General features: G+C 46.2%; 1 non-coding gene across 1 annotated transcript; it reads left to right on the top strand.

Moving 5' to 3' along the window:
* The first annotated feature begins 10316 nt into the window (after positions 1-10316).
* Positions 10317-10424, top strand: LOC115893698. Its single transcript, XR_004053761.1, has one exon. It is a non-coding gene; the product is annotated as a U6 spliceosomal RNA (small nuclear RNA).
* Positions 10425-11068: the final 644 nt, after the last annotated feature.

Raw genomic sequence — 11068 nt, forward strand, 5'->3', positions numbered from 1 at the left:
GTGGCAGGCCTGTGGGAAGGGGAGACACCTGGAGGAAAGGGAACCTGGAACCTGTCAGACCCAAGAGAGCACCTGCCCACAGGCATCTGTGAAGTCCCTTGCCCTGGAGGGCTTTCTTAACAGGCTCTGTGCCTGGGGGAATCCACTCTTTCTCCTTCCAGCTTTCCAGAGCCTGGCTTGTGTTTGCTGTGTCTTCGAACCAGCAGGAGATAAACCTTCTGGGATGAACCACAAAATTCAAATTGTGTAATTTCAGTGATTCCAAATATGAGATAAATATTCTGATATTTACATTTAAAATTGGCACTGTATGATACAAAATGGAGGGTAAAATGCATGCCAAAATTTTTAATTTGTAGTTTTTCTTTGCTTTTTTTTGAGACAGAGTCTTGCTCTGTTGCTCAGGCTGGAGTGCAATGGCGCGATCTCGGCTCACTGTAACCTCCGCCTCTTGTGTTCAAGTGATTCTCCTGCCTCAGCCTTCCGAGTAACTGGAATTACAGGTACCCGCCATCATGCCCAGCTAATTTTTTGTATTTTTGTAGAGACAGGGTTTCATCATGTTGGCCAGGCTGGTGTCGAACTCCTGACCTCAGGTGATCCACCCGCCTCGGCTTCCCAAAGTGCTGGGATTACATGTGTGAGCCACTGAGCCCGGCCTGTAGTTTTTCTTAGAATGACATTAAGTAGCAAATAAGCACCATGACAAGTCAAGAGAAGGACTACAAAAGAAGGAAAAAGCTTATGTCTACCATTTTGTGTGTGTAATAAAATATACATAAAATTTACCATTTTAACTATTTTTGGGTGTGCTGTGGTACTTAGCCAACCCTCTGTATCCTTCAGTTCCACATCCCTGGGTTCCACGTCCATGGAGTCAACCAACCATGGATCGAAATATTCAGGAAAAAGGCTGGTGTGGTGGCTCACACCTGTAATCCCAGGCAGGAGGATCACTTGAGGCCAGGAGTTCAAGACCAGCCTGGGCAACATAGTGAGACCCTGTCTCAACAAAAAAAGAGAAAAAATATATTCAGGAAAAAAAAAGACTAAGTTCCAAAAAGCAAGTCTTGAATTTGCAAGGTACCGAGTACTATGTTGAATTCATAAGAGTGATGTGTAGGCATTGTATTTGGTATCATAAGTAATCTAGAGATGAATTAAAGTATACAGGAGGATGTGCGTAGGTTATGTGCAAATACTATGCCATTTATTACCAGGGACTTGAGAATCCATGGATTTTGGTGTCCTTGATGAATCCTAGAACCAATCCCCCTCCAATACTGAAGGGCAACTCTACATTCACACTGTTGTGCAACCATCACCACCATCCATCTCCAGAACTGTTTTCATCTCCCCAAACTGAAATTGTACCACTAAACAATAATTCCACATCCCCCCTCACTCCAGTTCCTGACAACCACCATTTTCTTTTCTTTTCTTTTTATTTTTTCAGACAGGGTCTTGCTCTGTCGCCCAGGCTGGAGTACAGTGTCACGATCTTGGCTCACTGCAACCTCCCACTGCTGGGTTCATGCGATTCTCCTGTCTCAGCTTCCCAAGTAGCTGGGACTACAGGCATGTGCCACCATGCCTGGCTAATTTTTGTTTTTGTTTTTGTTTTTTTTTTTTAGACGGAGTCTCGCTCTGTCGCCCAGGCTGGAGTGCAGTGGCCGGATCACAGCTCACTGCAAGCTCCGCCTCCTGGGTTTACGCCATTCTCCTGCCTCAACCTCCCGAGTAGCTGGGACTACAGGCGCCCGCCACATCGCCTGGCTAGTTTTTTGTATATTTTAGTAGAGACGGGGTTTCAGCGTGTTAGCCAGAATGGTCTCGATCTCCTGACCTCGTGATCAGCCCGTCTCGGCCTTCCAAAGTGCTGGGATTACAGGCTTGAGCCACCAATTTTTGTATTTTTAATAGAGATGGGTTTTTGTCATGTTGGCCAGGCTGGTCTCGAACTCCTCATCTCAAGTGATCTGCCTGCCTCAGCCTCTCAAAGTGCTAGGATTACGGGCATGAGCCACCGTGCCCAGCCACCATTCTATTTTCTGTCTCTATAAATTTGACTGTTGTAGGCACCTCATATTATATTTGTCTTTTTGTGGCTGGCTTTATGTGTACCTTTAAAAGCACGTTTTTCCTGTCTTTTGATCAAGAGGTTGCACATTTTCATTTTTGCACGGAACCCCACGGATTATGTAGCCTGTCCTGCTGAGGCGTGTGCTTCTATTAGCCCTTTTGTTTTTGCTGCAGATGTGTGACCTGTGTTTTGGGAATATATTATCTCTTGTTAGATTATGGGCTCCTTTAAGACAGCTGGGGATTTAAATTTCCCGGTAACTCCTGGAGGCCTTGCAGAGTAGTAGGGCACCTCTAGCTGTTCCCTCCAGTTCCAAACTCATGGGGCTTGAGATGTACAGAGAGATTCTTCAATTCTCCATGCAAGAGTTTCATTTTGCTTCTAGAGCACGGCTAAACTGGAAGGACAGAAAGTCTTGTTGAGAATGAAGAATGCTCAAAATTCAGGACAATTGCATGAATCGTTAAAACTGCCTGGCAAAAGCTTTTTCTGCTCGCTTTTCTGCATTCAGATTGTGAAAGAAAAATAGACTCTCGGGACCTCAAATTCACTATGCCAAAAGGAAAGTTAAGCTTGGAAACTGAGTCATGCAAACAAAAAAGCAAAAACAAGACAAGGCCGGGTGCGGTGGCTCAAGCCTGTAATCCCAGCACTTTGGGAGGCTGAGACGGGCGGATCACAAGGTCAGGAGATCGAGACCATCTTGGCTAACACGGTGAAACCCTGTCTCTACTAAAAATACAAAAAAAAAAACAAACAAACAAAAAAAAAAAAACAAAAACTAGCCGGGCGAGGTGGCGGGCGCCTGTAGTCCCAGCTACTCCGGAGGCTGAGACAGGAGAATGGCGTGAACCTGGGAGGCGGAGCTTGCAGTGAGCTGAGATCCGGCCACTGCACTCCAGCCCGGGAGACAAAGCAAGACTCCATCTCAAAAAAAAAAAAAAAAAAAAAAAAAACAAGACAAAAACAGCCTTTCTTTTGTTCCCAAACAGCTGTAATTTCATATGCTTACCTTATCTTATAAAAAATGTAGATCAACTGAGCATGAGACTAATGCATAATTGACTTTTCCTCTACCCTTTTCTTTTCACATGTAAAACGTAGACTCACTGAACTCTAACCAGAGCCTCACAAGAATATAACCACTTGCCTCATTGTCTACCCACCCTCCTTTTTCTTTTTCCCTTTCCCTCCTGCTTGCCCTTTCCTCTGTGAAAGGAAAATAAAAACTTGGGGTGCTAATTTCACTATGCCAAAAGAAAAATATTAAGCTGAAAGCTGAATTATCCAAGAAGCTACTTTTCCTTTTGTTCCTAAGCCGGTAGCTACAGGAAAAAAGTTATCTCCATAGAGCTACTCTATGCTCACCTTAGCTTCTGTAAAGATGAATATATAATTGACTCTCCCCTACCTGCTCCTTTTCTCTTGCAACATGTGGATTCAGTCATGTGACCACACCCTCCGTCTTTCCCCTCCAGCCTGCTTTTCCTGCTTTGAAATATTGAAGCCCTCAAAAACATCTTTGGAGAAAGGCACAGACCTGTCTCCCAAGTGCACATCCTTAATGATGATAACGTAAATTTCTAAATTAATTGTTACCTATCTCACATACTTTTTGGTTTACACTTCTTGAAATATTGAAGTTCCCCAAATCCTCTTTGGAAAAAGCATAGGTCACAGATCCTATTGTGACTTGGGTTTCTTTTTCCCAGGCAAATCCTCAGCCTTGGCAAAATAAACCTCTACTCAATTGAGATCTGCCATGGTCATGTTTTGGTTTACAAGATGAAAGAAAATGAGATTCCAGCTCTAATGTCAATTCCAGATTTCTTCCTACTTTGCCTCATTGCTGCAGGGGTTCCCTGGCACACACAGGTCACAGCACACAAAAGCCCCCCACAAGCCTAAGCATGAATCTGCCCCAAAGCCCCCCAGCCTAGGAAAGGAATGTGGGAAACAGCTCTCATCTGGGCTGCAGACTCAGTGCCAATGCCCTTCACACAAATTCTGCAAATTCTAAAGAAAACCCAAAGCAGTAAAAAAAAAAAAAAAAAATCTCTGCTGCCCCAAGGGGTTTGGCTTATCTTGTTAAATAGGAAACCTTTACTCTAAGCCAGTGACAGGGCTTTTGTGCTGATGAGGGCCCTGGGAGGACAGTAGGTCCTGCTTGAGGGCAGCTCCCACACCCACCTGATGTTTTATTCAGATAAAACTGATTAGGTAAGTTTCCTCACACCTTAGGACTTTTCTAATATCCTGAAATCGCCTCATGTTCTTTTAACTGAAAAAGCAGGGGCAACAGAAAAATTGGAGCTTTTTTTTTTTTTTTTTTACAAAGGTGGACTTCACTATTGGAAAGCTGGTGGAACCTTTGGGTGTTTCAAAGCCAAAAAGAAAGGAGCCGGTTAATAAATTAAAGGCAGGATGGTGGGCCTTGGGGTCGACCACCAGCAGGAGGCGCTGTGGAGGCTCGGGGAGCAATCCATCTGCTTGCTTCACCATTTCCTTCTGAGACGAATGAGCCAGCTGTGCCTTGATGGGGGCAGTCAAAACAAGGCAAGTGATGAGAAGAACCCTGACAGCCTCAGGTCATTGGGACGTCACTGAAGACAACATGCCCTCACCAGACCTGGAAGACTAGTTTTGCTTCCTTGCACAATCTGGCAGCCACTTTTGGTTTTATAGCCAGTGTTGACCAAGATGATACTTCCAGGAGTAGCTCAGATTTGGCTTCCTGAGACGCTAGTTGCAATCCTGTGAAAAGAAGGTGCTAAGAATTAAATATCATTCTCACACAGGCACTTCCAGGGCAAATCTCTGCCAGGCCTAAGGAATCTCTAGCCCCAGTCATTCATTCCTAGCAACATTCCACACTCTTTGTTTTGTTTTTGAGATGGAGTCTTGCTTTGTCGCCCAGGCAAGTGGTGCAATCTCGGTTCACTGTAACCTCCGCCTCCCAGGTTCCAGCAATTCTCCTGCCTCAGCCTCCCGAGTAGCTGAGAATACAGGTATGTGCCACCACGCCCGGCTAATTTTTGTATTATTCGTAGAGATGGGGCTTCACCATGTTGGCCAGGCTGGTTTTGAACTCCTGACCTCAGGTGATCCACCCAGCTCAGCCTCCCAAAGTGCTGGGATTACAGACGTGAGCCACCAGGCCTGGTCTGTTTGTTTGTTTGTTTGTTGTTTGTTTGTTTGTTTATGAGACAGAGTTTCGCTCCTGTTGCCCAGGCTGGAGTACAGTGGCACGATCTCAGTTCACTGCAACCTCCGCCTCCTGGGTTCAAGGGATTCTCCTGCCTCAGCCTCCTGAGTAGCTAGGACTACAGGCGCCTGCCACCATAACCAGATAATTTTTTTGTATTTTTAGTAGAGACAGTGTTTCACCATGTTGGTTAAGCTGTCTTGAACTCCTGACCTCAGGTGATCCACCTGCCTTGGCCTCCCAAAGTGCTGGGATTATAGGCGTAAGCCACTGCATCCAGCCCATTCCACACTCTTAAACCCAGTCCTAAGGTGAGGCCAGGTTGCTGTAGTATTTGCCATTTGGCATGCCTTCTGCAGTCTTAGGAGAAGGTCTATAGGGTCACCTTCCTTCATCCCCACAGGGAAAGTCACTTGCTCATCCACAGGCAGAGCCCTGTCCAGGGCTCCAGTGTCAACCATGCCTGGAGACAACATGCTACCAATAGCTTCTATCCCAAGTTCTTAGACAAGAAATTTTGGAATAAATGCCAAACTTATGGGATAAATGCCAAATTCCTGTCCAAGAACTTGGGATAGAAGCCCCATTGCTGCCCTGCCCTTGGACCCAAGTCTAAGAAGTGGGCTCTGATATTGTTCTTGAGGATTGACTCTGCCTTGATCACCTCTCCTGGCCCCCAGACTTGCTCAACTGTGGCCATGTTTATCCCAGCAAAACTCAAAAGGACTCAGAGTTATTGAAATCCAGCCTGGTAGCAAGGGGTCTTATTCCTACCATAACTCCTCTCTTCTCCTGCCCCTGAATTCTGTACCCTTCAGAGGAGCTTTGCTTTGTTTTATTTTATTTTAATCCTATGACACTACTTTTTCGCCCGATTGCCACTCTTTATTTTTGAGACAGGCTGGGGTGCAGTGGTGCAATCTCTGCTCACTGCAACCTTTGCCTCCTGGGTTTAAGTGATTCTCATGCCTCAACCTCCCCAGTAGCTGGAACTACAGGCGTGCACCACCATGCCCGGCTAATTTTTGTATTTTCAGTAGAGACGAGGTTTTGCCATGTTGGCGAGACTGGTCTCAAACTCCTGGCCTCAAGTGATCTGCCAGCCTCGACCTCTCAAAGTGTTGGGATTACAGGTGTGAGCCACTGCGCCCGGACTGCCACTGTTGACTATGCCTTCAGATACAGTGTTGCATGAGGGACCAATAAATCACAGAAAAGAGAGAGAAATGGCAGTTTCAACTTATGAAAAAATGTATAGCCTCACTTATAATAAGATCAATTAATATTAAAACAATACCAAAATTATTTCAAAAAGTTTTTCAAAGTTTAAAAAACCATTACAGGCCGGGCGTGGTGGCTCAAGCCTGTAATCCCAGCACTTTGGGAGGCCGAGACCGGCGGATCACGAGGTCAGGAGATTGAGACCATCCTGGCTAACCCGGTGAAACCCCGTCTCTACTAAAATATACAAAAAACTAGCCGGGCGAGGTGGCGGGCACCTGTAGTCCCAGCTACTCGTGAGGCTGAGGCAGGAGAATGGCGTAAACTCGGGAGGCGGAGCTTGCAGTGAGCTGAGATCCAGCCACTGCACTCCAGCCTGGGTGACAGAGCGAGACTCCGTCTCAAAAAAAAAAAAAAAAAAAAAAAACCATTACTGGGCTGGGCGAAGTGGCTCACGCCTGTAATCTCAGCACTTTGGGAGGCTGAGGCGGGCAGATCACGAGGTCAGGAGATCGAGACCATGCTGGCTAACACAGTGAAACCGTGTCTCTACTAAAAATACAAAAAAATTAGCTGGGCGTGGTGGCAGTCACCTGTAGTCCCAGCTACTGGAGAGGCTGAGGCAGGAGAATGATGTGAACCCAGGAGGCAGAGCTTGCAGTGAGCCGAGATCACGCCATTGCACTCCAGCCTGGGCGACAGAGCGAGACTCCGTCTCAAAAAAAAAAAAAAAAGAAAAAACCTACCATACTGAAATCCCATTTTTCACCTATAAAATTGGTAAATATTTAAAAAGTTGATAATGTTGGCAGAGATGCAGGAAAATAGGTTTTTGTTTTGTTTTGTTTTGAGACAGTCTATTGCCCAGGTTGGAGTGCACTGGTACGATCACAGCTCCCTGCAGCCTCAACCTCCCAAGTTCAAATGATTTCCCCATCTCATCTTCCTGAGTGGCTGGGACTATAGGCGCAAACAACCACACCCAGCTGATTTTTAAATTTTCTTTCTTTCTTTCTTTCTTTTTTTGAGACGGAATCTCACTCTGTTGCCCAGGCTGGAGTCCAGTGGCACAATCCCCACTCACTGCAACCTCCACCTCCCAGGTTCAAGCGATTCTCCTGCCTCAGCCTCCCAAGTAGATGGGATTACAGGCATTTGCCATCACACCCAGCTAATTTTTGTATTTGGTCTCAAACTCCTGGGCTCAAGCCATCCTCCTGCCTCAGCTTCCCAAAGTGCTGGGATCACAGGTTTGAGCCACCGTGCCTGACCAGGAAAATGATTGTTTTGTTTGAGACAGGGTCAGGCTCTGTCTCCCAGGCTGCAGTGTAATGGTGTGATCTGGGCTCACTGCAAACTCTGCCTCCTGTGCTCAAACCATCCTACCATCTCAGCCTCCTGAGGAGCTGGGACTACTGGCACGTGCCACCATGCTCTGCTAATTTTTGTTGTTGTTGTTGTTGTATATTAGGTAGAGACGGCGTTTCACCATGTTGGTCAAGCTGATCTCAAAAACTCCTGGGCTCAATTGATTCTCCCATCTCAGTCTCCCAAAGTGCTGGGATTATAGATGTGAGCCACTGCACCCAGCCAAAAATAGATTTAAAGTGCATATATCCTTTAATTTGGCAATTCTTCTTCAAATAGTATATCCTAAGGATATATGAGCAGCATTGCTCATAATAGCAAAAGTTTGAAAACAGCCTAATGGAGAGCTGTTTAGATAAATCATGGGAAAAATCATGCTGCCCCAGGCTCTTCCCAGCCTCAGCACTGTGTGGGAAGCTGCTGGGTAGGTTGCTCTTGGGTGTGAGGTGTCGTAGGCTGAAAAATGCCCCCGCCAAATATGTCCATATTCTAATCCCCAGAAGCTGTGAATCTTATTTTATTTTTATTTTTGATTAGAGACAGTGTCTTCTTGCTCTATAACCCAGGCTGGAGTGCAGTGGCATGATCATAGCTCACTGCAGCCTTGACCTCCCGGGCTCAAGCAATCCTCCTGCCTCAGCCACCTAAGAAGCTGGGACTATAGGTGCACACCAACATGCCCAGCTAATTTTTTCTTTGTTTGTTTGTTTGTTTGTTTGTTTGTTTGTTTGTTTTTGAGACAGAGTCTTGCTCTGTTGCCCAGGCTGGAGTGCAGTGGCATGATCTCGGCTCACTACAGCCTCCACCTCCCAGGTTCAAGCAGTTCTCCTGCCTCAGCCTCTGGAGTAGCTGGAACTACAAGCACCCGCCACCACACCTGACTAATTTTTATATTTTTAATAGAGATGGGTTTTCGCCATGTTTGCCAGGCTGGTCTCAAACTCCTGGCCTCAAGTGATCCACCTGCCTCAGCCTCCCAAAGTGCTGGGATTACAGGCGTAAGCCACTGTGTCCAGCCTCCAACTAATTTCTATAAAAAGCTTTTATGGAGATAGGGTCTCACTACGATGCCCAGGCTGATCTCAAGCTCCTGGTCTTCAAGGGATCCTCCCATCTTAGCCTCCCAAAGTGCTGGGATTACAAGCATGAGCCACTGCACCCAGCTGAATCTTACTTTATATCGCAAAAGGGACTTTGCAGATGTTGATTAAGCCTCTTGAGATGGGGAGACGATCCTGAATCATCTGGGTGGGACCAACGTAATCATGATGGCTGTATAAGAAGTAGGCAGCAGGAGACAACGAGACAATTGTTCAGCGACACAGCAGAGGTTGGAGTGATGTGCCTTGAAGACAGAGGAAGGGGCCACAAGCTAAGGAATAGAGGAGGCCACTAGGAGCTGAAAAAGGCAATGAAACAGATGCTCCCCTCAGAGCCTCCAGAAGGAACCAACACCTTGACTCTTTTTTTTTTTTTTTTAAGAGATGGGACATGTCAGTATGTTGCCCAGGCTGGACTCCAACTCCTGGGCTCCAGTGATAACTCCTGTCTCAGCTTCCCAAGTAGCTAGGACTACAGGGGTGTGCTCCTATGCCCAGCTAACACCTTGACTTCAATCCAGTGCAACTCATTTCTGATTTCAGACCTCCAGAACTGTAATAATTTTTTGTTGTTTTAAACCACAAATTTGTGGTGTTTTTTTTGCAACAGCAATAGGAACTAAGGCACAGCCATCCTAGCCTTGAGAGTTCAGGGTCGCTGGCCTAGCGCAGGCTGGCCCAGGGACAAGGAAGGCCTTCTGAAAGGGAAATCCAGTCTCTGTTCTGGCTCTCCACGCCCCCATACGTTCCCTGGTGTTAGAGTTTGATCTCCTTCAAGAGAAGGGGAATCTTCAGAAAAGTCACATCACAGACACAAGCCCCTGGGAAACAGTGGTCAGGCTCTTCTCAGATATGAGTTCATGGAAAGACCCAGAGGCCTCCCTTCACAAGGCGGCTGGAGCAAGGGCACCTGTATCCAATGGCCCATTGACATTTCAACCTTCTACAGAGATTTCCCCTGGCTCCTCTTCTTTCTGGCCCCTAAGTTTACATTTCTGAGCGCATAGATGTGTTGGCTAGACAGTCATCTCCTCTCTACAAGTTGAGTCACAAGAGTGCTTCCCAGCAGGAGGGGAGCATCACCTCAGGGAGAACCCAGGTTGACCAGGCAGTGACTTCCTTGTGCAGATACATTTTTCCCCTGAACAACCTGGGTGTGTCTGATACCACTGCTAGGAGCCAGGACCAGGGAAAGCACGTAAGCCCTTCCTCCATTCTCCCCTAGGGCCCTGTTTTGATCATGCAATCTGCTCTCCTCTCTTTCCTGTTGAGATGGAAGAGAACAGGATTCATCTACTTAAATTTGGATTGGAGAATTACTCATTTGGAAGGTAAAAATGTGCTCATCTCAGCAGCCCATACAGTAAAAATTGGAATGATATAGAGAAGATTAGCATGGCCCCTGTGCAAGGATGACATGCAAATTCATGAAGCTTTCCATACTTTTAAAAAATAAAAATAAAGGGGCCAGGCACAGTGGCTCACGCCTGTAATCCCAGCACTTGGGGAGGCTGAGACGGGTGGATCACGAGGTCAGGAGTTCGAGACCAGCCTGGCAACATGGTGAAACCCCATCTCTACTAAAATACAAAAAATTAGCTGGGCGTGGTGGCAAGCGCCTGTAGTCCCAGCTACTCCAGAGGCTGAGGCAAGAGAATCACTTGAACCTGGGAGGCGGAGGTTGCAGAGAGTCCAGATCATGCCACTGCACTCCAGCCTAGGCAACAATGTGAGACTCCATCTCAAATAAATAAATAAAAAGAAAGAAGAAAATAAAATGTAAAGAAGGCTGTAGATGAAGATTAGGGAATAACTATAGGCACGCACCACCATGCAGCTATAGTTATGTCCCTAACAGGTAGGTACATAACTCTGATATTAGAACTGAGGAGAAAAAAGGCCTGAGAAAAACAAAAAGTATCCTAATTTTGGAAGAACAATATCAGAGAAAATAATTTTTACTTATCCTGTATATTTTAGTGTGATATTTCCTGTTCTGGAGTCCTAACTATGGACAACCTTATATGTGAGGCAAAAAAGTAGTGAGTAGAACTGAGAGCCCATTCAAAGAAAAGCAAAAACCACAGCAAT

The sequence above is a fragment of the Rhinopithecus roxellana genome, chromosome 15 (genome assembly GCF_007565055.1).
Source record: "Rhinopithecus roxellana isolate Shanxi Qingling chromosome 15, ASM756505v1, whole genome shotgun sequence".
Taxonomy (NCBI): Eukaryota; Metazoa; Chordata; class Mammalia; order Primates; family Cercopithecidae; genus Rhinopithecus; species Rhinopithecus roxellana.